The 20439-nt window shown below is 37.4% G+C and overlaps 1 long non-coding RNA gene and 1 pseudogene across 2 annotated transcripts; one reads left to right on the top strand and one right to left on the bottom strand.

Moving 5' to 3' along the window:
* The first annotated feature begins 1554 nt into the window (after positions 1–1554).
* On the top strand, positions 1555–5990 carry LOC144221725 (uncharacterized). 2 transcript variants are annotated; one of them, XR_013332161.1, is made up of 4 exons: positions 1555–1715; positions 2298–2353; positions 5138–5271; positions 5917–5990. It is a non-coding gene; the product is annotated as an uncharacterized LOC144221725 (long non-coding RNA). The 2 variants fall into 2 exon arrangements; XR_013332160.1 differs by having other exon boundaries at positions 2268–2353.
* A 5164-nt stretch (positions 5991–11154) lies between these two features.
* LOC144221704 (uncharacterized) overlaps positions 11155–20439 on the bottom strand; it is a 130523-nt pseudogene continuing 121238 nt past the window's right edge.

The following is a 20439-nucleotide window of genomic DNA, read 5'->3' as shown; positions in this document are numbered from 1 at the left end:
TTCTGAAGAGCAGCCAGCTCCATAGACCCCCTTGGGACAGTCTGCAAGCAGATTGAGACAAACCGGTCACCTGAAAACCACGCTTTGTTTCTTTTACATTGTCAGTGTACAGGCATGTAGTTCTGCGGAGCTTGATTATGGGGAAAACAAGGGGATCATCCTGACTGCCAAAAAAAGAAACAGAAAAACAAATGTCTTTCAAATCAGGCAATTCATTTGCTTTTTGGCAACTGGATGTGAACAGTGAAGGCTGAACTACTTAAAAGGCTTTGGCGCTTCTGGGAGAGAAATTGCTTCTCAATGTGCTCTATTGGTGCCTATAGTTAATATTCTCCAAGGACTGTTAAGGTCTGCCAGGCCCTATATTCATCGTGCTGCAGCAAGGAGATGATGGACAAGCACTGATGTAAAGGCTCACCATTGATTCCATTCCCTTTCATTATATAGTAATTGGAAGTAATTTTACATCACGTAGATAACACAAAACTTTCATCATGACAGCAGAATTTTCTTGGCCACATTTTTTGGCAAATGGCATTTGCCTTTTCTTCATTATTTCCTCCATGCCGTTGAGTGTTAGGGATGGTTAGTCAGCACATGAATTCTAATTTGAAGAAGTCCCACCTTTGCATTTAGGAAAACATACCCTTAGCTCTGTCTTTGAGGAGTTATTTACAGTAATTCAATTCCCTTTCCAAATTCTCTGACATGTTTTTTCCTCCTCCGTTACAAATGTCCAAGGGACTAATCAAGATCCTTCAAGTAACTTCCAAGCTCAAGGTAATTGCATTGTATGCCTACAAAGGCTTTGTTGTCAAAAGTTGCTTGGAGAAAACAAAATAAGCCACTTGACTTTCTGTTGGATGGAAATTATTAGCATCTGCTAATGTCTTCTATTATTAGCAGAGGTAATTTAAAGTAATGGTTACAATGCCAGCATGCAGGGTAAATCCTTGTCCTAGTTGCCAGGAACAGAGACCCCTAAAGCAGGACAGATTTATTAACAGAATCCCTTTTCACTGTTAATATTGTCCCATTTGGATGATAAATTACGTGATGTCTCTCCTGTCTGTCCTGTGGCTTAGACCAACTAAGTCACAGGCCTCTTTCTCAGAGCTTTTGTCCTCCTTGATAGGACTCCCCTTGATCATTTCAGAGCACTCACTTCCCTGGATTGGCTTCCATGCCTTACTCTTCCTGGTTCAGCATGTAGACTAGCGGTTCACGGAATGGCTCAGGCATGATGGAATGCTTAAATATGACAACTGGACATATTAAGAAGATGTAACTGTGAAAATATGCTTAGGAAAAAGCGAAAAGTAGAAGAAGTAACACCTTTTGGGAATCCAATTGTCTACTCAGGGATCGTTATGCATTGAAACGTGTTCTCCAGAACTCATATGTTGAAGTCCTTACACTCAGTACTTCAGAATGTATCCTTACTTGGAAATTATGTTGTTGTCTATGCAATTAGTTAAGATGAGGTCATAATGGAGTGGGATGGGTTTCTAATCTGTTATGACTGGTGTCCTTATAGATAGGTGAAATGTGGGCACAGAGACACTCATACAGGGCGAATGAGGACTGGAGTTAAATGGTCACCAGCCAAGAAACTATGGAAAGCTTGGCGAGGTCTGGAACTGATTCTTCCCCAGCACTTTCAAAGAGATCATGGCCTGCCAATGCCTTGATGCCAGACTTCCAGCTCCAGAACTGTGAGGCAATACATTTCTGCTGTTTAGGGCAATTTATCATGATAGATTTAGAAAACTAATATAGGGTTGCAAATTGAAGCTTCTCTAGGCCAGATAAGTGGCATTAATAAATGAAGCCTTGAATCTAAGCAAGAAGAATCCTGAAGAACTAGAATGTGTATGTTCTTCCTATTCAACAGGATAACCACCATCACTACCACCACCATCTGCTCTTTGACTTTTTGACCAGATGAATTACGATTTAAAAGTTTTTGTCTAAACATGTGATATTCCCTTATAAAATATTCAAGTTATTACTAAAAATGGGGTGTGTCTTGTTACCCTCAAGGAACAAAAGTAGAAATGGGGCTATCTTTGTTTCTAGATGGGTCTTCTTCTCCTGGCTTGTTCTAGGAGGTATGATGTTCTAGAACATACCATCTACATACATTTGCTTTGTTCAAATTTACCCATGCCTTTTCCTCTTCCCTTCTGTTTTGCTTGTCCAAGTCTAACCTTTCCTCATGACTCATGTTCAGTTTTCAATGATGGCTTCTCTGGTTCTCTTATTAGAGTATTCACAATTTACTCTCTGTCTTCAAGGGGCATACCTTTCATAAAGCAGATAAGATCCATGGACATTCAACTAAAAATATAAGGTAAGACCTTAAAAGGTCTCTGTTATTAAAGACCAGGTCATGGTATTACTGAGGTCCACTCAGGAAGGATTGCCAGAGAAGGGCCTATGAAATGGGCAGAGGAAGAGGGTAGAGATTGCTGTTGGCTCACAAGTGTTCACACACAGTTAGCTTCAAGATGGGGTGGTGGGCATCCAGTGCTGACCCACTGGGAGAAATTCTAAAAGTTATTGATGGGCTGAAGTATTTATTGGTGATTGCGTTTTCTTGCATCTTTTGCAAAATATGATTGATGGTCAAAATGCAAAATGAATAGCCAGTTTTGGAAATTTTATGGAATGATAACCGTTTTGCTTTAGAACACAGAAATAAAAGAAAGTAGCTCTGGGCCTTTGATATTCAACTCCCAGAAAGTGTCAAATGCCCATTTAATTAAAAAAAAAAACCTTTTTGTTAATATTTGTTTTAGAGAGATAGAGATAGAGAGAGAGAGAGAGAAAGAGAGAGAGAACATGAGCAGAGGAGAGGCAGAGGGAGAGGAAGACACAGAATCTGAAGCAGGCTCCGGGCTCCAAACTGTCAGCACAGAGCCTGATGTGGGGCTTGAACTCACGGACTGTGAGATCATGATCTGAGCTGATGTCAGACGCTTAACTGACAGAGCCACCCAGATGCCTCCCAAATGTCCATTTATGTGAACTAGTGAAATCCTCTCAGGGTAAACACTGACTAGAAAAAAATGTAAAGAACAAAAATATTTTTCTTTCATTCATCAAAATCTAGATTCTATAATGTCAGGAAGCTAAATAAAGACTAGAACATAAACCAGCATTATATGATATGACTATATAAAATGTTATGTTTTTTACTCTCTGGCATTAACATATTTTTGGTACTTTTTTGAGCCTCCTTGCTTCATGTAGAGTGCAAATTATTGCCCATGACTTACTCAGACGATGAAACCTCCCACGGGGCCCTGGCTCACACGTAAGGCACCATACACCCTGTGGCAATGGCCACTGATGGCACAGTTACATTTCTTTTTGCAGTTCTTCCCAAAGGATCCTTTTTGGGCATCCTGGAGGGTTGGAAGGACAAACAAAGCAAATGCTCACCCACACGTAAAACTTGTGATGCTGCTGTTATTTGAAACAAGAGGCTTGTAGAAAGGAAGCTGTTTCCACCGTAATTGGACTGAAGCTAAAGAGATTTTCATAAACTCCAGATATGATTCCAAATCCTCTGTCTAAAATTTGGGGCACCTGGGTGGCTCAGTCAGTCAAGCATCTGATTCTTCATTTCAACTAGGTCATGATCTCACAGTTTTGTGAGTTGGAGCCCTGTGTCTGCACTGATGGTGGGGAGCCTGCTTGGAATTTTCTATCTCCCTCTCTCTCTGTCTCACCTCCATTCACACTGTCTCTGTCTCTCTCAAAATAAATAAGTGAACTTTTAAAAATATTTAGAAATTAAAACAAATAGAATTCTACAGTATTTGCCATTGCTGTCAGATTAAAAACTCCAAACTTAACAAGACCTATGAGCCCAGGCACCAGCTGACCTCCTGTTGCCTTAATGTCTCCCTGGCTATATTTTGCTCCACCAGCTGACCTTTTTTGGGCTCCTCTGGTAAACCTCATTCATTCCCACTTGAGAGTCTGGCCACAGGAGGCCCTGTCAGTGTGGAATGCTCTTCCTTTACTCTTCCCGTCTCATGTCTGCTTGCTTTTCCGCCTTCAGCTTAAGTGCTACTTCTCCACGGCTCACACAGTCTGCATTGTCCTCCCGGTCTGACCCTCAAGCACACGCTGATATTTAATTTGTAATAGCCACCAACATTTGTAATTCGTGTCTGCTCGGAATGTGACTGTAAGTTCCACATGGAGAGACCAGAGTCCTTTTTAGTTTTTGTACTTTTTTGTTAGCATATCACGATGCCTGGCACACTGCCTTGCTACTGCTTCATGTATATCTTTTGAATAAGTAAGTAAACTTTGCTCAGGGGGGTGCAAATAACTGGGATGCCAACAGAGGTCTTCCTACACTTCTTAGAGAGGGAGGTAAACTTGGTGTCCGTGTCTCCAGTTCTGTGATCTGTGAGCATCTAATCAACTCCCCAGGATTTCTGGCAGTCCCCAAAGACTTATATCTTCATTGGCTCTCTGCTTTCAGCTCTTGGGCTTGTACATGTAGTTTCTTGTCTTTTATCTGCTTGTGCTGAAGATGTGGCCTCTTCACTGGTTTCCATGTACAATCCACACACACAGCACTCACAGGTATTTTGTGAGTTTTTCATCCATCATTTCTCTTCTTTTTTTCCTCACACCCTCCTTTCCTTTTCTTCTCTGATTTTCATCTCTCTTCCTCCCTGGTTTGCCCAAAGAGCTCCATTTCTTTTTTCTTCTTTTCCTTATGCAGAGCAAATAAATTCCCCCTAGCTGCTGGGTCCAAACCTATACATACAGACTCAACGTTTTGCCCAGGAGAAGAAGAAGGTTTCCTTTGTATCAGGATTTATCCTGCTTAGATATACATGGCATCAGTCAAAGGAACTGTACTCTTGTATATGTAGATACAGCCTTTTTTCTTCTTCAGAAAAGACCACCTTGAAGAATACAGATGTGGGTTTCATTTAGTTTATTTCTGATTAGAAACCTCCAGAACTTAAGAAGTTGTGTCATGTGACCAGCACCAGCCATTCCCACCATTTTCCAAGGTTTTCCCAGGAACTCCTGGGGGGCATTGGCTCCGCCCAGTCAGAGGATCACAAGTGCCTCCATTCTGTCTCCATTCTGACAATCACAGGTGCTGCCACATGCTTTCTCGGGGGTCTCTGGGGAACAAGCCATGAAGACAGTTGGAGAAGGTGAACAAGCACTGTAATATAGTCATGATACAATGGAGAAAAAAGTTTGCCATTCTATTAGAATGGATACCAGGTAATTAAAAACTCTGGTTTACAGACTCAGAGTCACTGTCATGCTTCTAGCTTGGACGGCATAATCATTCCTGGGGGGAATTACTGATGCAGCTAGTTAGAGTAAGGGTCACTGAAAAACTGATAACAAGGTTCACATGCAAACTTTACCTTGTTCCTTCAACTCTAACACTCACGTTTTCACAGCTACCTAGACATCTGTTTGCGTAGCTGTCACCAACCCTAATGAGAAATACAAGGCAACTTCCAGTTTGAAAAGTGGGAAGAAAATGTAGGGGGGAAAATGCCATGTAGTTTTAAGTAGGAATGAATGTGACTAAGACTGTCTTGAAGGTGCCAAGGTATTTTGCATTGTCACAGGCTGATGAAGTCAAGCAAACAACGGTTTTCTTTGGCTTGTTTGTTTTTTGGGAAGTGTTTAGCATTCCATTAAACAATAAATTGGGAAAAATGTGACTATAAGTTTAACTTGAGTAAATACAGCTGTTGAGATGATTTCAGTAACCATTTTAATTGGCATTTTATCATAGCTGGCTAAATATTATAAACTTATATTTATTTCATGTCCTCTATTTGCCGACCCACACAATTCCGGATGCCAACATGGAAACTTGGCTTCTTATTCATTTTTTTCTTTTCTTTTCAGCTTGAAGATACTATACAAAGGAGAAGGAAAGGAAAGAGAAAAACAAAAGGGATAAGAAATAAAGAAACTGGCAATATTGGTTAAAACCTACATTGTAGTAAGTTTTTTTTTTTTTTTTTTTACTTTTACAGCAACTATAGAGGGATAATTTAAAAAAATAAACCTGGAAAATGAGGCTAAGGAAATTTATTTTATTTTATTTTATTATTTTATTTTATTTTATTTTGAGAGAGAGAGAGAGAGGCAGAGAGACAGTGAGCAGGAGAGGGGCAGAGGGAGGGAGGGAGAGAATCTTAAGCAGGCTCTGCTCAGCATGGATCCAGAAGCAGGGCTTGATCCCATGACTCTGGGAACATAACCTGAGCTGAAATGAAGAGTCGGACAGTCAACAGACGGAGTCACCTAGGCGCCCTGAAGCTAACAAAGTTTAAATAGCTTGCATAGTATCTGGATTATAGAAATTCATTAACACTAGCAAACCAACACAATAAACTAACATTCCCCCATGAGGTAGAATATATTACAAGGATTTGCTAAATACTTCATAAGCATCAAACAGAGCAATTATCCTGGAAAAGAAAATTTTAAAACAAACATGTCCCACACCATAGCTGGATGATTTGGAAGAAATCATGAATCCTCTCTTCCATATATAGGCCACTCATTTGTCATATGGAAATCCTCTTACCTTCCCTTTCTAGTGGATAGAGTCTCACAATAACAAATGAGAGTCAATTTGAAATCTCTTCAAAAGAGGTGGAATTCTAATATGTGCTATTAAAATTAATTGCTGACAATCTTTAAATTGCTTCATTATAATTTCTTGGAGAAATTTCTAAAACCGCAAAGTAAATATTTTCATTATAGACCAATAGATATTGGGCTAGAAAAATCTACTCAGTGTGAAAACGAATCTTACAGATCCCTGCAGAATATTCTATTTTAATTTTTATTGCTGTATTTGAAGAGCTGATAAGTTAAAAGTATGTGTAATAAATGCTTAGTCCCTAATTTATTGAGGTTTATCGTGATTTTTAATTTTTTTAATGTTTACTTATTTTTGAAAGAGAAAGAGAGAGATAGAGTATATGTGGGAGAGGGGCAGAGAGAGAGGAGACATAGAATCCAAAGCAGGTTCCAGGCTCTGAGCTGTCAGCACACAGCCCGACACAGGGCTCAAACCCTCGAGCCTTAAGATGGTAACTTGAGCTGAAGTCAGATACTTAACCAACTGAACCACTCAGGCACCCCAAGGCTTCTAGGGAATTTTAGGAAAATGTTCTCACTCTTCTTTTTTGTTAAAGAATGAGTGAATTAGTGGGCACTTTCTTTTTTGAATGTTCTGGGTATTTTTGTAAAAAATAAAAAAAAAAGAGGAAATGCAAAGATTTTATAAGCTTCTGATTTCAGGAACAGATTCCCCTTTGCAGGACCATGCAAACACTTTAGATATCCTCAGAGTTTTCCAAAACTAAAGAAGAGATCATCTTCTCTTCATATCATCAATAAGCTCACTTTTAATATTTCTACATTAATTTTGTATCAGATGTTTTATTATTCTGATGTATTTGAGATAGATTTTTAGTTTCATTTCTCATGCTGCCATGTTAGGGATGAAGAGATTGCAAGATGCACATTTACCAATGAAACTTATGTAACGGATGCAGTTACTTCCTAATGGTCATGCAGCATTTATTCCATCCCAATTGTGTACAGTTGAGTCCGTCAAGTTGCAGGTCAATATAGTAGGGTGTCTCAACACCAAGTTGTATTCATTTGTCCATTCAAGTACGGAGTGCCTTTACTTTGGAGAAACATAAATAGGACCTGATTAATGAGCTCTCAGTCTAGTAAGGGAGAGAGAATAGGAGATAGCTACATCTAATTCAGAGAGAGAGAATGGCTTGAACTCCATCAAAGACATAAATAGTTGTGGCTAGACTGGGGCTATCTGATAAAGCTTCACACAATAAGCAGCAAGAGCCAAAGATGGCAGTTCAGCGAAAGGCACAGAGCTGAAAAGTGTAAAGGATTAAGTAGTGAGTGGTTTAGTTTGCTGAAATGACAAGCTGAGCAAAGAGCTGTGATTAGGATAAAAACAGAAAAGGATTTATGAGGGTCTGATTGGAGATGGTTGTCAGTACAAGATTAGAAGTATGTGCTTATGTATCAGGAAATGGGACACTCTTAAACTTTTTTGAGCAGCAGAGAAACATGATCAGAGTCACACTTAAGGAAGATCCTCAACACCCTAACTAGTAATTTTGGGTAAACTACTTCACTATGTTCTGACTCAAGTTTTGCATCTGTCTCAGAAACAATATTTGTCATTTTTCTGCTCATATGCAAGGGGTTCAAAAGAAAATCTACTCATATCATCTTCCAAGCTAATCACAAAAACTAAGAAAATCCTGTCATTAAAATTTATAAGGTAAATTTAAAAAGAGAAAGAGGAAACAGTCAATGTATTTTGGTTTTAGTACTGGGCAGTTTTCTCTCCTGTGAGCACACCTCCATTTAAAATGTAAAAGAAAAGATTTGTTAGAGGTAGCATTTTTCAAATCTTTGATATTTTCACATGAGAGACATAAAAAAAAGTGTTATTGGCTATATTTACATCTTACGCAAAGGAAAAGAAAAACAAATAAACAAAAAGAAGAAGCCGTAAAGCAGTTCCATTAATTGCACTTTGTAACATGAATTCTTTTTTTCCTTCATTGGGACTAGCTTGCCGGCGCCTAATGATTTATTTAATGGAGGGATTTTTATAGGCCTAGAATATTAGGATCCTTTATTAACTTTTATGTTCTGGGGATAAATAAGAGACAGCACATCAAGTTTCACAGGTAACACAAACTCTCCCCTTCTAATCACATGTTCAGTGCAAACCCTCAGCACTTCTTTATGCACAGCAAATCAATCGGTTTGTCACCATACCAATTGTTTACTTTGTTAAAACACTTTAGGGAGAACTCATCACAGTAATTTACTAGCAGTAAAGGACAACTCATTACCCTTCCACCAGTTCTCCGTGGCATGACTTACTATCATTGCAGAGCACATCTCCCCAGCCAGCTGGGCAAAAGCACTCACTCCTTCCTTCTGGGCACCTGCCTCCCTTCAGACAGTCTTTGCACCTCACAGCGCAATTGTGTTTGAAGGTGTGATCTAGGCTGATGGAACTACGACACCATCTCGGCTGGTCCATACTGTCTACATCACTGAAAATGGAAATAAAACCCTTCATTTCTCAAAAACAAAAAACAAGAAGAAAGAAAGAAAGAAAGAAAGAAAGAAAGAAAGAAAGAAAGAGAAAAATGAAAAGTTTCTTGAGCATATTTCCTAAAGTCTCAGAAAAAGACAATAGCAATAATATCTTTTAAAAGAGAACATCGAATATAGACGCTAAAGATATTGAGAATGTTTAAGAACGCAAAAAAAAGTAAAAAGAAATTACCATTGATTCCTGAACACAAAAATCACTAATTTTCTGGCACTTTGGTTCTACTCCTTCCAGGATGTTTTTATACAAAATTGTCCTTTTCTCCTTCAAATAATTTTTTTGAGATTTTTTAAAGTTGAGATTTAATATATATGCAGAGAAGTCCAAAAACTCAAGCGTACGCTTCATACTTTTTTCCTCCACAATGTAAATAAATAACCCCTTGAAACTGGCACCTAGTTCAAGATATAGATTATTACCAGTACCACAAAAACTCAAAGCTAATTTGATGATTTCTTAATCATTAGCCTCACAAATTGAGCATTATCCTGATTTCTATCACCACAGATTACTTTTTCTTATTTTTGAGCTTTATATAAATGAACTTTATATAAAGTATGTACTCTTTGAAAACAAGCTTCTTTTGCTCAGTAGAATGTTTATGAAACTCACCCATATTGTGTGTATGCTAGTTTGTTTTTTATATGTTGGTTTTTTTTCAGATATTTTTAAGTTTATTTATTTATTTTTGAGAGAGACAGAGACAGCATGAGCAGGGGAGGGGCAGAGAGAGAATCCCAAATAGGCTCTGTGCTGTCAGTACAGAACCCAACCCAACGTGGGACTCAAACTTCAGAAATCATGAGTTCATGACCTGGACCTAAACCAAGAGACAGATGCTTAGCCAAATGAGCCACCCAGGTGTCCTGCTAGTTTATTTCTTTAATGGCTGAGTAGTTATCTATTGTGTAAATGTAACATAAAGTGATTTTCCATTCTCTTCCTCAGGGAAATTGCCTTAATTTGAATAAGAATGTAGAGACTTGATTTCAGTTGTTTTAAGGAATGTTCCATTTCAAGTTTTGCTCCTGTTTCTAGGTGGTGTCTTTCAGACTTTCTAATTGGAAATCTGTCAGGTTTAGCAAGGTCTATATTCTATTTCTCTTCTGACTTTGAGTAGCCAAAGTATCAGGAGTTTATGTAAGAAACATCAAAGCATTTCCATTTTTATGCAGACACATTTATTGATATTATTATTATGACTGACCGTGGCATAAAAGTGTCTCTGCCATTTTACCCAACTCTTTCTAAAGCAATCATCAAGCTTTGATAGTATTAAAATACCACGAATAGAATGAGAACAAAAAGAGCAGTTCTGTTTTACAAAGAAAAGAAAAAAAGAGGCAGCAGACTGGATGCAAACTGTTACTCTTGAAAGAGGGTATGCTAATTTATTTTGATCAGAAGTGATTTGATGCTTCAGTTCTGTTGCGTGGATGTGTAAGAGAAACTGCTCGCATTTTTAAAGATATTTTTCTTGGTCCACTTGAGCATAATGAACAATTGTTTCTTGGCATTTTAAAATGTAGAAAGAATCTAGATCTTAAGGCTATTTGAGGTAAATTCCCACTATGTAATAGTGACTTCTAGTGGAGCTGAAATAGTTACAAGGACTAGAAGGTCCCAGTACAACCATTCCCCCCGTTATGCTAATCTAAAGATAGCTTCCAGCTCCATTTCAGTGTCTTGCACTTCAACACCCCCCCCCACTCTTTATTCCCACTCTTAGACACACCTAAATAATAACCTTTATTGTGCAAAAAAGGACAAAAGACATAGATTTGATAGGAAGCAGTGAAGACGTAATTTTGACCCCACTTTTCTTGCGAAGATCATATTAAAAGGCCCAAATATTGATAATGAAATTGCAAATAAGAGAGTTTACGGGAATTACCTAAAAGCTAAGAGGTGAGTATAATTAAGCTCTATCACTCACCCATTTTCATGCAAAGTAGTCAATTCTCCTGGAATATGAGTTTCCTCTTCTCACCTTCATCTGCATGGGCGGGAGGCAGAGCATTAGCAACATCGTGAAGCAGTTGAGGTGGGCTCTTGAATAGAAGGCCTGGAAACCTTAAAGCTTAAAATTCCTCGTCTTCTTCCTCTGGCTTGTCATCATCTAAAGCTAAGGCCACACAGAAAAATGCCTGGATACAACATGCTGGTTCAAAGAAGGAAAAACTGAGCAAGGGTTGATGAGAGAAATGAGAGAGTTTGAACCAGGCAGCCAAGGCAGGGGGTGACTGGAAGGTGCAGCTCTTTGAGAAGACCCTTTCAAAAAGTCTTTATAAATGCAGGTGAGAAGCAGCAAGCATGAAGTTGAAACCACAGGGGACTTAACAAAAGGGAAAGGAAGGGCTCAGTCTGTGAAGAGGGAAAGGGGAGGGCAGGTTGAGTTAAGGGACACGTGATCTCTGTTGCTCTCCAAGAACAAGACGAGGGTAGAAGTGGTTTAGAAGAGAAACAATAAAATTCTTCACAGTGACTTACAGATGCAAATTTTCCCATCACTTCCAATTCTGGAGCCTTCTACACAGGTATAGTCATGTTCCCACAGAGTTAATACGCAGAATGTCACAGACTCTACTGACATCCAGACACTCACCACATCCAGGAAAATTTAAACAATGTTTTTAGGTGTTGAGAGATAAGATAGACATTATGAACTCATGGGCATCACTGTGTTTCCCTTGTCACCTTTATCAGCCAATAATAAGGCTTGGCCAGATAGAAAGCTTAGCCCCCAAACTCTTCCTCAAGTATACCCTGCCAATTATTTTTCTTCCACTCATTTCCAAGCTTACTGTAGTTCATCTACATAGACAAGTTCTTCCTGAAACCTTGATCACAAGATTTAGATGAAGAATATGCAACTTAAAAGTAATTCAGTGGTCTCGGGCTGCGCACCACTCTGCAGAATGTTCATCATTCTTGAATTATTCAGTATCTATGGTGAAGAATTTATTCCATGCGTAATTCTGTACAAGGCTCGTGGACAATTTTAGAGATGGAAGGACCCCAGGCCTTGATCTCATTTGACTTACTAGTGGTATATGTCCACATCCGAGCCCAGACTTTGGTCAAAGTGTTTATGATACTAAAAGTTCATTTATAAAGCTGAGTTTCTAAGTTTTGCTTCAGATTTTGGATACCTTTCCCATTTGGATGTGTGTACCCAAGTATGTACATTCACGCCATACAATCATCTCTTGGCTCACTCTACTTAAAAGCAGATGGTACGTGAAATTCAACTTTTTTTTGGCCTTGTTAATTGGATGGAATGTGGTAATGGTAATATACTCTACCGTGTTTAGAATATATAGATATAGTTTTATATTCTTTGCTGTTATCTATACTGCAAGGCTAAGGAGTTTGGCTACTCATACGAAGAAACATACCTATCATTGTCAAAAGAATGTAGGAAGTTGTTTCTTCAAGCAAAGAAACACTATTCTCTCTAAGGCATTAAAACCTCACATAATTTTACTATTATCGAAATAGCTATCAGTTCTCTAATCTTTGCTTCTATTTAAATACTATGGCTCAAAATAATGGTAATAATGATCATAAGTGAAAAAAGGTTATATATTTAAGATAAGCTTTAAGAAATAAATTATATCAATGACTTACATGAGCCATTTTTGATAGTATAAAAAGGTGAATTAATCCTCCTCACTAAATTCATACTCTCCTATGATATTTGAACATAGATAGATAGATAGATAGATAGATAGATAGATAGATAGATAGATGACATCTAGAAATCATCTGGAAGGTAAGTGAACCAGTTTTAACAAATAAATTAGAAGATTATAAAATGACTCATCTGAAAGCTTGCATTAGCTAGATTAATATCAGATATGTAAAAGATTCTGGTACATATCTGAACTGTGGCTCACGAACTGGCAACCCTTTTGCTTTGACTCTCTTAATTAAAATGACTTTCAGTAACCAACTTTAATTCCAGTCAAGCTTGCCATGAGTGATTCTTATGGCTTTGTGCTATGGCCACCCCGAATATCTCACTTGCCTACATATATTAAATTAGGTAAAAAGGATTATGGGCCAATGGATGTTATACTAATAATAGCTACTTTTAGCAGAGTGACTTCATGATGTCAATCACTGTTCTAGGCACTTTACATTTATTACTTTACTTCATTTACCCACTAATCCTGTTATTGTCTTCACTTTACTGATGAGGATCTGAGGCTCAGAGCAGTTAGGGTCGCCCAGGTTCACACAACAGTAAATGACAGAACCACATACAAATCCAAGTCCATTTAGTGTCAAAACCTTCCCTTTCCTCCTCTAACCCTCAAATGTTCATCCCACACTGATTGCCACATCACATAATGATTTCATGTTCGATCTCAGAATTTACCATCACATCCACAACCATCAGAAGTGATCCAAAAGCCTTCCTGACAACTGCATTCATAGCTTCCTAAATAGTTGATTCAGAGTTGGGCACAGCAGGCTTCTCCACTCTCACATTCATCAAGGTCTGAAGGGGAAAAGGACATTTCTGTTATTTAAGAGACAGGAATTGAACCAACCTATAGTAGTGCCGATAAGTCTCTCTTCCAAGTTACAACTGTTTTACTGATCATTTTCTGTTTCTCAGACTACATAGTACAAACATCAAAGAAACTAACACAAAAAGAATGAGGCCCACATTTGGGTTTGTTTTTTACATGCTTCTCCTCTCCTTGTTACTTATTTTTAAAGCATGTAAATAATCTCCAAATGCATTAATAAGCACAGGAGAAGAGATATCTGCTATTTTCTCACTTTAAACAGCAATGTGACTGAATAAACAGACAAATTCAACAACAACAACCAACACAACAACAACAACAACAACAATATCTTGAGAAGAGCCAAAAAATTCCACTAAGTGAACATTTCATAGCTGCAAAGAGGAGGTAGTCTTAGCCTCCATAATGTATTTGTTCTTCCAGAACTTACGATGAAAGAGCCATTCCAAGCAAAAGGAATTCATGTGACAGGCAAGAGAAGTGGTAACTGCAATTCAGAGAGAGGGCAGAAAATCATTTTAAATATTCATGTTTTAAATTATAGGATATTTCAGAGAATTTGCTTGAGTTTTTGATGATGCATTGACTGGATGGATGAGTGGGATCTGGGGTTTTTTATCACCATTGGTAACACCATTACTCTGGCATGTCCTATCAAATAAAGGTTCTTAAATCATGGTCTTTAAGTCTCTTTCAACACTATTATTCTAAAATTTTACCATCTTGAGTGTTGTTTCCTAAGACATAATTGCCCTGAGGAAAAGAAACATGTACCAAAAGATGTCAAATCAAAACATTTCAGCTACAAAATAATCTATTTGGCATGAGTTTTGAGGTGATCATTTCTAACATAATTAGCTGAGTAGTGGTGGCAGTCTCTTCACCCACTGTTTCCTTAGGCTACACAGTTGGGAATTGTGTGGTCAGGATTTTTGGCTATCTGCCCTTGGTTCAGTTTGACCCCCTCTGTTTGTTGAGCTGTTAAGTTGGGTGGCCTTCAGTGTTGACGTTACTGAATTTCATTGTTCCATAACTCCACAAGCAGTCATAGATATTAAAGGTCAGTGTCTCAATTAACCTTGGAAAGGGTACCAATGTAAGAAACGCAGATAAGAAAAAAGAAAGAAAAAAAATGCAATCAATAGGCCAAGGTGAAGGGTCACCATAAAATATCTAGATGAGGGTCATTTGGACACAAAACATTCTTCCTCTTGCAAAATGTCACAAGCAGTGCTGCTCACAAAGTTCTAGATGATATTTTTGTCTTTTTTATATTAAACCTTCCTTTGCCCTTTAGATTAAAAAAGCATGAATATAGGGGACCAAAACTTTTTTTATTTTCTTAAATGTTTATTTATTTATCTTGAGAGAGAAAGACAGAGGAAGAGAGAGATAAAGAGCATGATTGGGGGCGGATCCCAAGCAGGCTCTGCACTCTCAGCCCAGACCCTGATGTGGCGCTTGATCCCACGAACCGTGAGATTATGACCTGGCCAAAACCACAAGCCAGGTGTTTAAGGGACTGAGCCATGCAAGTGCCCCCCAAAACTTTTTACAAAACTCAGTTTCATTTCATCTAAAACATTATCCTTTAGGTTTTTTTTTTTTTTTTAATTTTAAGATTTACATCTTCTCAGATACCACCAGAGCCTCTAAACATACAGGTCTCAGGATTCCCTGTTATCAACTAGCACAGAGCACAATTGCATCACATAATTGGAAAATTAGTTCCTCCATCTGACTATCATATTATGATCCATTTCAGATTCTTCTTCAATTATCATTCCTCTGAGACTACCTTTAGTGTGTCTCCTCTGTAATATCCTCAGTCTGAAACTCACCTGAACATCCTTTCTACCTCATAAGCCTTTGTTAAAATGCCCTGTCTCTTCAACTTTTGCATCAGCTATTTCCCAAATTTCTAGATTTTTTTTCTGATTTTATTTGGTCAGATTTTTGCTTGCTTATTTTCCCTTTTTAATTTTCCTCATCTCTATTTTTTCTGACACAAGCCAATATGCCAAATGTTGCAATGTTACAGAGAAATTCACCTGTACATAAAATTGAGCCCTAATTAAAAAAAAAAAAAAAAGTGTATCAACTGTAGCCAGGCAAAATAACTTAACATTTCAGCTATAATTTCAGAAAAGCATCCAAAGTAAACCATAAGGGGTGCCTGGGTGGCTCAGCTGATTGAGCATCTGACTCTCAATCTCAACTCAGGTCTTGATATCAAGGTCATGAGTTTGAGCCCCGTATTGGGCTCTGCTCTGGAAATGTAGCTGACTTTAAAAAGTCACAGAAGAGGTGCCTGGGTGGCTTAGTCGGTTAAGCGTCCGACTTTCGCTTGGGTCATGATCTCGCGGTTCGTGGGTTCGAGCCCCGCGTCGGGCTCTGTGCTGACTGCCAGCTCAGAGCCTGGAGCCTATTTCAGAGTCTGTGTCTCCCTCTCTCTCTGACCCTCCCCTGCTCATGCTGTCTCTCTCTCTATTCCCTAGAAATAAAAAAAAATATTTTTAAAAAATCACAGAAAAAGGAAACCGTAAAAGAACTTGAGCTTCTGTATTTGTTCCCTATATATGACCACTGAATATAGCTTCAAAGGTTAGAAATTAAAAAATATTTTCTAACAATTACCAGTTATTAAATTAGTAACTTTACTGCTTGTCAGACACTAATATTTTGGATAGTCACCTTGCAAATTATATTAACACATCTCTAGGTTTTAGTCCTAATAAAATTTGCAGTTAGGTAAGACTGAATGTTTGCAGATTTGATGACTGATTTTCATATTTATTTGTATATTCAAATATATTTTGAAAAGCTAATCTTAAAATAAGCTAAAAAATTATTTAGTTTCCTTTATGCATGAATGTTTTTATAAAGCATCCATGGCTTTAATCTGTTCTCAGGCAAATAAGTAAAGTATGCATACGTATACTCCAAACAAATCATTGCCTCTAATCAAGTGAATATTTGGACTTAAGGAATGAGTGTTATTTATTGTTGGAAAATGAAATAAACTTGAGGCTTAAACAATACAACCTCATGCTGACTGCTGAAATATCATAAATATGTACTTTTCCACATTTTGACCCTGGCAGATGTTATTTTTTTTCTAGCTGTAAATAAGAGCTTCCCTGAATTGTACTTTTCAAAGAATAAGGAAAGATACCAGATTGTAAGTTGCAGAGGTTTAGCGAAATTCCTTTCTCTTACCCAACAGTCAAAAGAGAAAGACAGTAGAACAAAAGAAAGGGAGGAAAGAAAGAAAAAAGGAAGAGAGGGAAAGAGGGAGGAAAGGAGAGAGCCTTTTATATTTTCCAGAGATAAAAATGTTAGCAAGGTAGGAAAATATAAGTGTATTTTTCATTACATAAAAACTGACAATGGAAGTAATTGGTTTCTTCAAGTTAACCACTGTAGACTGGAAAAAATACAGAAAGCAATGTTGGATCAAGAAATCTGTGTAATGGTGTTGTTTTGGTTAAATAATTTATGAAGCCAGAATACTTCAGAATCCCTTTAAGTTCGTTCTGTCACGTTATATTGTCAAAATAAAAAATCCCAAATACTTTGACCTCTGAAATTCACCTCTTCTTTTATGATACTTCAATTTGTCTCTAACCACACTGAGTAGTATGAAATGGTCAAAGATTTTTTTCAGATTCATATTATAATTTTTAAGAAAGGTGATATAAAGTATTCCAAAAGAGAACAAGCAAATATGGTATTATAATTCCTGAATAATGGCAAATTGCTTGAGGGACTTAGAGGTTCCTTCAGAACCAAAGCTCATAGTAATATAGTTTGATCTTCACTATTCCTATTTTTAGTAGATATTCCCTTTTCTCAGAAGCTCTGGATTAAACATTTCATATGGAACAAGGTTAGGGTAGAGTTTATTGTTATTTTTCCATATGATAAAAGTTCCAATAATATGTTGGAAAAATTATTCATTAAGAATGGGTTTGAGCTGGGATTTCCAAAGAATATCTTTTAAAGTTTTCTTTTGGAATGTAGCTACTTGCCATATCAAAGTTGAACATGCATCCCAATCATCACCAGGTTGAAAATCAATACACATGGTTTAGTTTCTGTTTGAGGTAAAGTAGGGTGTATTTGGTGTTTGAATCATAAATTACATTAAATGGTTAGCTAGGCCTTGCAGGATTTTCTTGACATAAAACTATTAAGTCAATGTATTTTGTTAAAATGTTTTAAATCTCTTTTAACTTCAAAATGACTACCTAAACATAATGATGTCTTATGCCAAGTAATCTTTCTTTTACATTTATTCAGTAGCCAGAGATACAATTCAATTTACTTCTCCTTGCAGTTTGACAAATGTGGCTCATATTCCAGCCACAAATGTATATTAGAGATGAAAGGGCCAGATGAATCCAGGGCAAATTCTGAAGATGGCATTTACCATACATTACCTATGCATATTTTCTCATCGGAATCAAGCTGGTGTCCATGGTTACAGGAACAATGGGGGGCTCCCCAAGTACATGCTCACAGTGATCAGAACAACCACCATTGTTCTCTTTACAGCTATTGACAATTTCCAATTCAATCCCTTTCCAAAACCAGCAAAAGAGAGTTATTAGCATAACAACAGGAAAACCTGAATATATGTTAATAGTGGGTATACTCTCTGTTAGGAGGATGACAAACTTTATTGGAAATTTATCAACACTCTATGCATATAAAACTCTGAGGGCTATTAGGCATTGTAAATGTCTATACCTTCTCAAAATACTAATAAACCTATAAATAATGTTAAGTTAATGAAGTGATGCAGAAGAGTAATAAGTCCACCAGTGGTTATTAAACACTCTTCTTAAAAGACAGTTACCTCTGGGAATTTTCAGTATTTTCAGGATATAAAAAATATGCACATCGAATCAATGATCAGAACCCAAGTAGGTTGTTTGCCAGTTGACACATCTGTTCTCAAGCTAATGGTATGTTATTATCTGTTCTTTTTTAGAGGCTGTAACTACATGAAAATAATGTTAAAAATAGCCCTAGAACAAAAGTATGAACACAAAACCAATGAATGAGCTGATCATACGTAACTAGTATCACGTTGATGTGCTAATTAGTTTTGATGTATATGAGCACCATTTATTATATAAACATACTATTACTTTGAAAAACAATTTGCTGATCCTGGTACATGCAACTAATTGGAGGCATCTTGGGGGATACTGGCCTCAGCATATGGACACCAATTGTCCTGAGCACCATAGGCATTATAATCAGTCATTTTCTAAGTGAGCAATGAGAAATAAAGAATGCTTTGAATCATTGTTAAAAATACAGAACTTGGGTATTCTGCTATTTTCACCATTGGCCACTATTGTTCTTCTGCTGCAGTGCCTGTAAGGTGATAGCACAGTGGCTCCCGGACCCCCAGCCTCAGTCTCCGGTAGGCAGCCACTCTATGTGCTCCCAGAGCACTCAGCACCATCCAATCATTGCGCCCCTCTGTGCCATCATCATCCTGCATTACCCGGCTCATCGCAGATGTTCAAAAATAAGTTTCAAATGATTGAATAAACAAAAAGATTATGCTAATCAATTTGTTACTGAAAATAAGAACCCCTTTGGGTTTAGAAACAACTACTTTAGCACTGAGGAAACTTTGGAAGCTAGAGGAAAGATCGAAATAATGAAGAGAACTGATATTTTTACAATATGTTAACATATACTCTCTAGGGAGGCATATTTTAAATAATGGCTCCTATTCTTGTTCTTTTCTCTGGACAATGCAGTTCTAAGACTGATGGTGGTAATTTAATTTAAATATAAATTACATTGTTGTAACCTTATTAAAGAATACATGAGACTAAAACAAGTGCATATGTAGATCTACTATAACTGCCTGTGAGAAGTAAGCTGAGATTTTGTGTTCTTGATACTGGTGTTAAATAATTCTCCAACATCTTACTAAAAAAAATGTATAGTTCAAAAAAATTTAAAAAATGATCCTTGTAGTTTGTCACAGGTAGCAAATAACCATTATTTACTCAACATATTCAAGGTACACTAAAGTGCTTGGTAATCTGGGGGAAGTCTTATTTAACCATGCTGGATCTGGAATTTTCCAACTTATTTACTTACGTTTTTGAAGTAGGCTCCATGCTCAGCATGATGCCCAAAACGGGGCTAGAACTCAGGACCCCGAGATCAAGACCTGAGCTGAGATCAAGAGTTAGACACTGAACTGGCTGAGTCACCTAGGCACCCCAGGAATTTTACAATTTCTAATCATGAATTAGTGATAGTTTATTTATGCCACTCCATAAAGATTTCATGTTTATGCTATACAGTGCTTCAAGAGCCTCTGTGGAGAAATTATAAAAATACAAAATATTGTTTTCCTAGGAAAAATTCTAAAACAATATTTTCCTAAAATATACTTGTTATCTGAAGGACACGTAATTCATCCTTAAACATTACTATGTTCTGAAAACACTTCTTCCACCTACAGGTTTTGAAACAACCCAAAACACCAGTTCTCACCAAGAAAGTTTTGTGTGGCAGTTAGTAAATATTGAGGTCTGGTGAGAGCTGCACAAAGAACTTAGCCAAATATTCACATAAGGAAAAAAAATGTAAAAATACACTTCTGCCAAATGTATTCAACTCTAGGGCAAATTGCTTTCCCAAGTAAATTTTTCAGAAAGC

Source organism: Crocuta crocuta, unplaced genomic scaffold (assembly GCF_008692635.1).
Source record: "Crocuta crocuta isolate KB4526 unplaced genomic scaffold, BGI_CrCroc_1.0 scaffold21, whole genome shotgun sequence".
Taxonomy (NCBI): Eukaryota; Metazoa; Chordata; class Mammalia; order Carnivora; family Hyaenidae; genus Crocuta; species Crocuta crocuta.
Note: the sequence above shows the minus strand (reverse complement) of the source record. Positions and strands in the feature narration are given on the sequence as shown.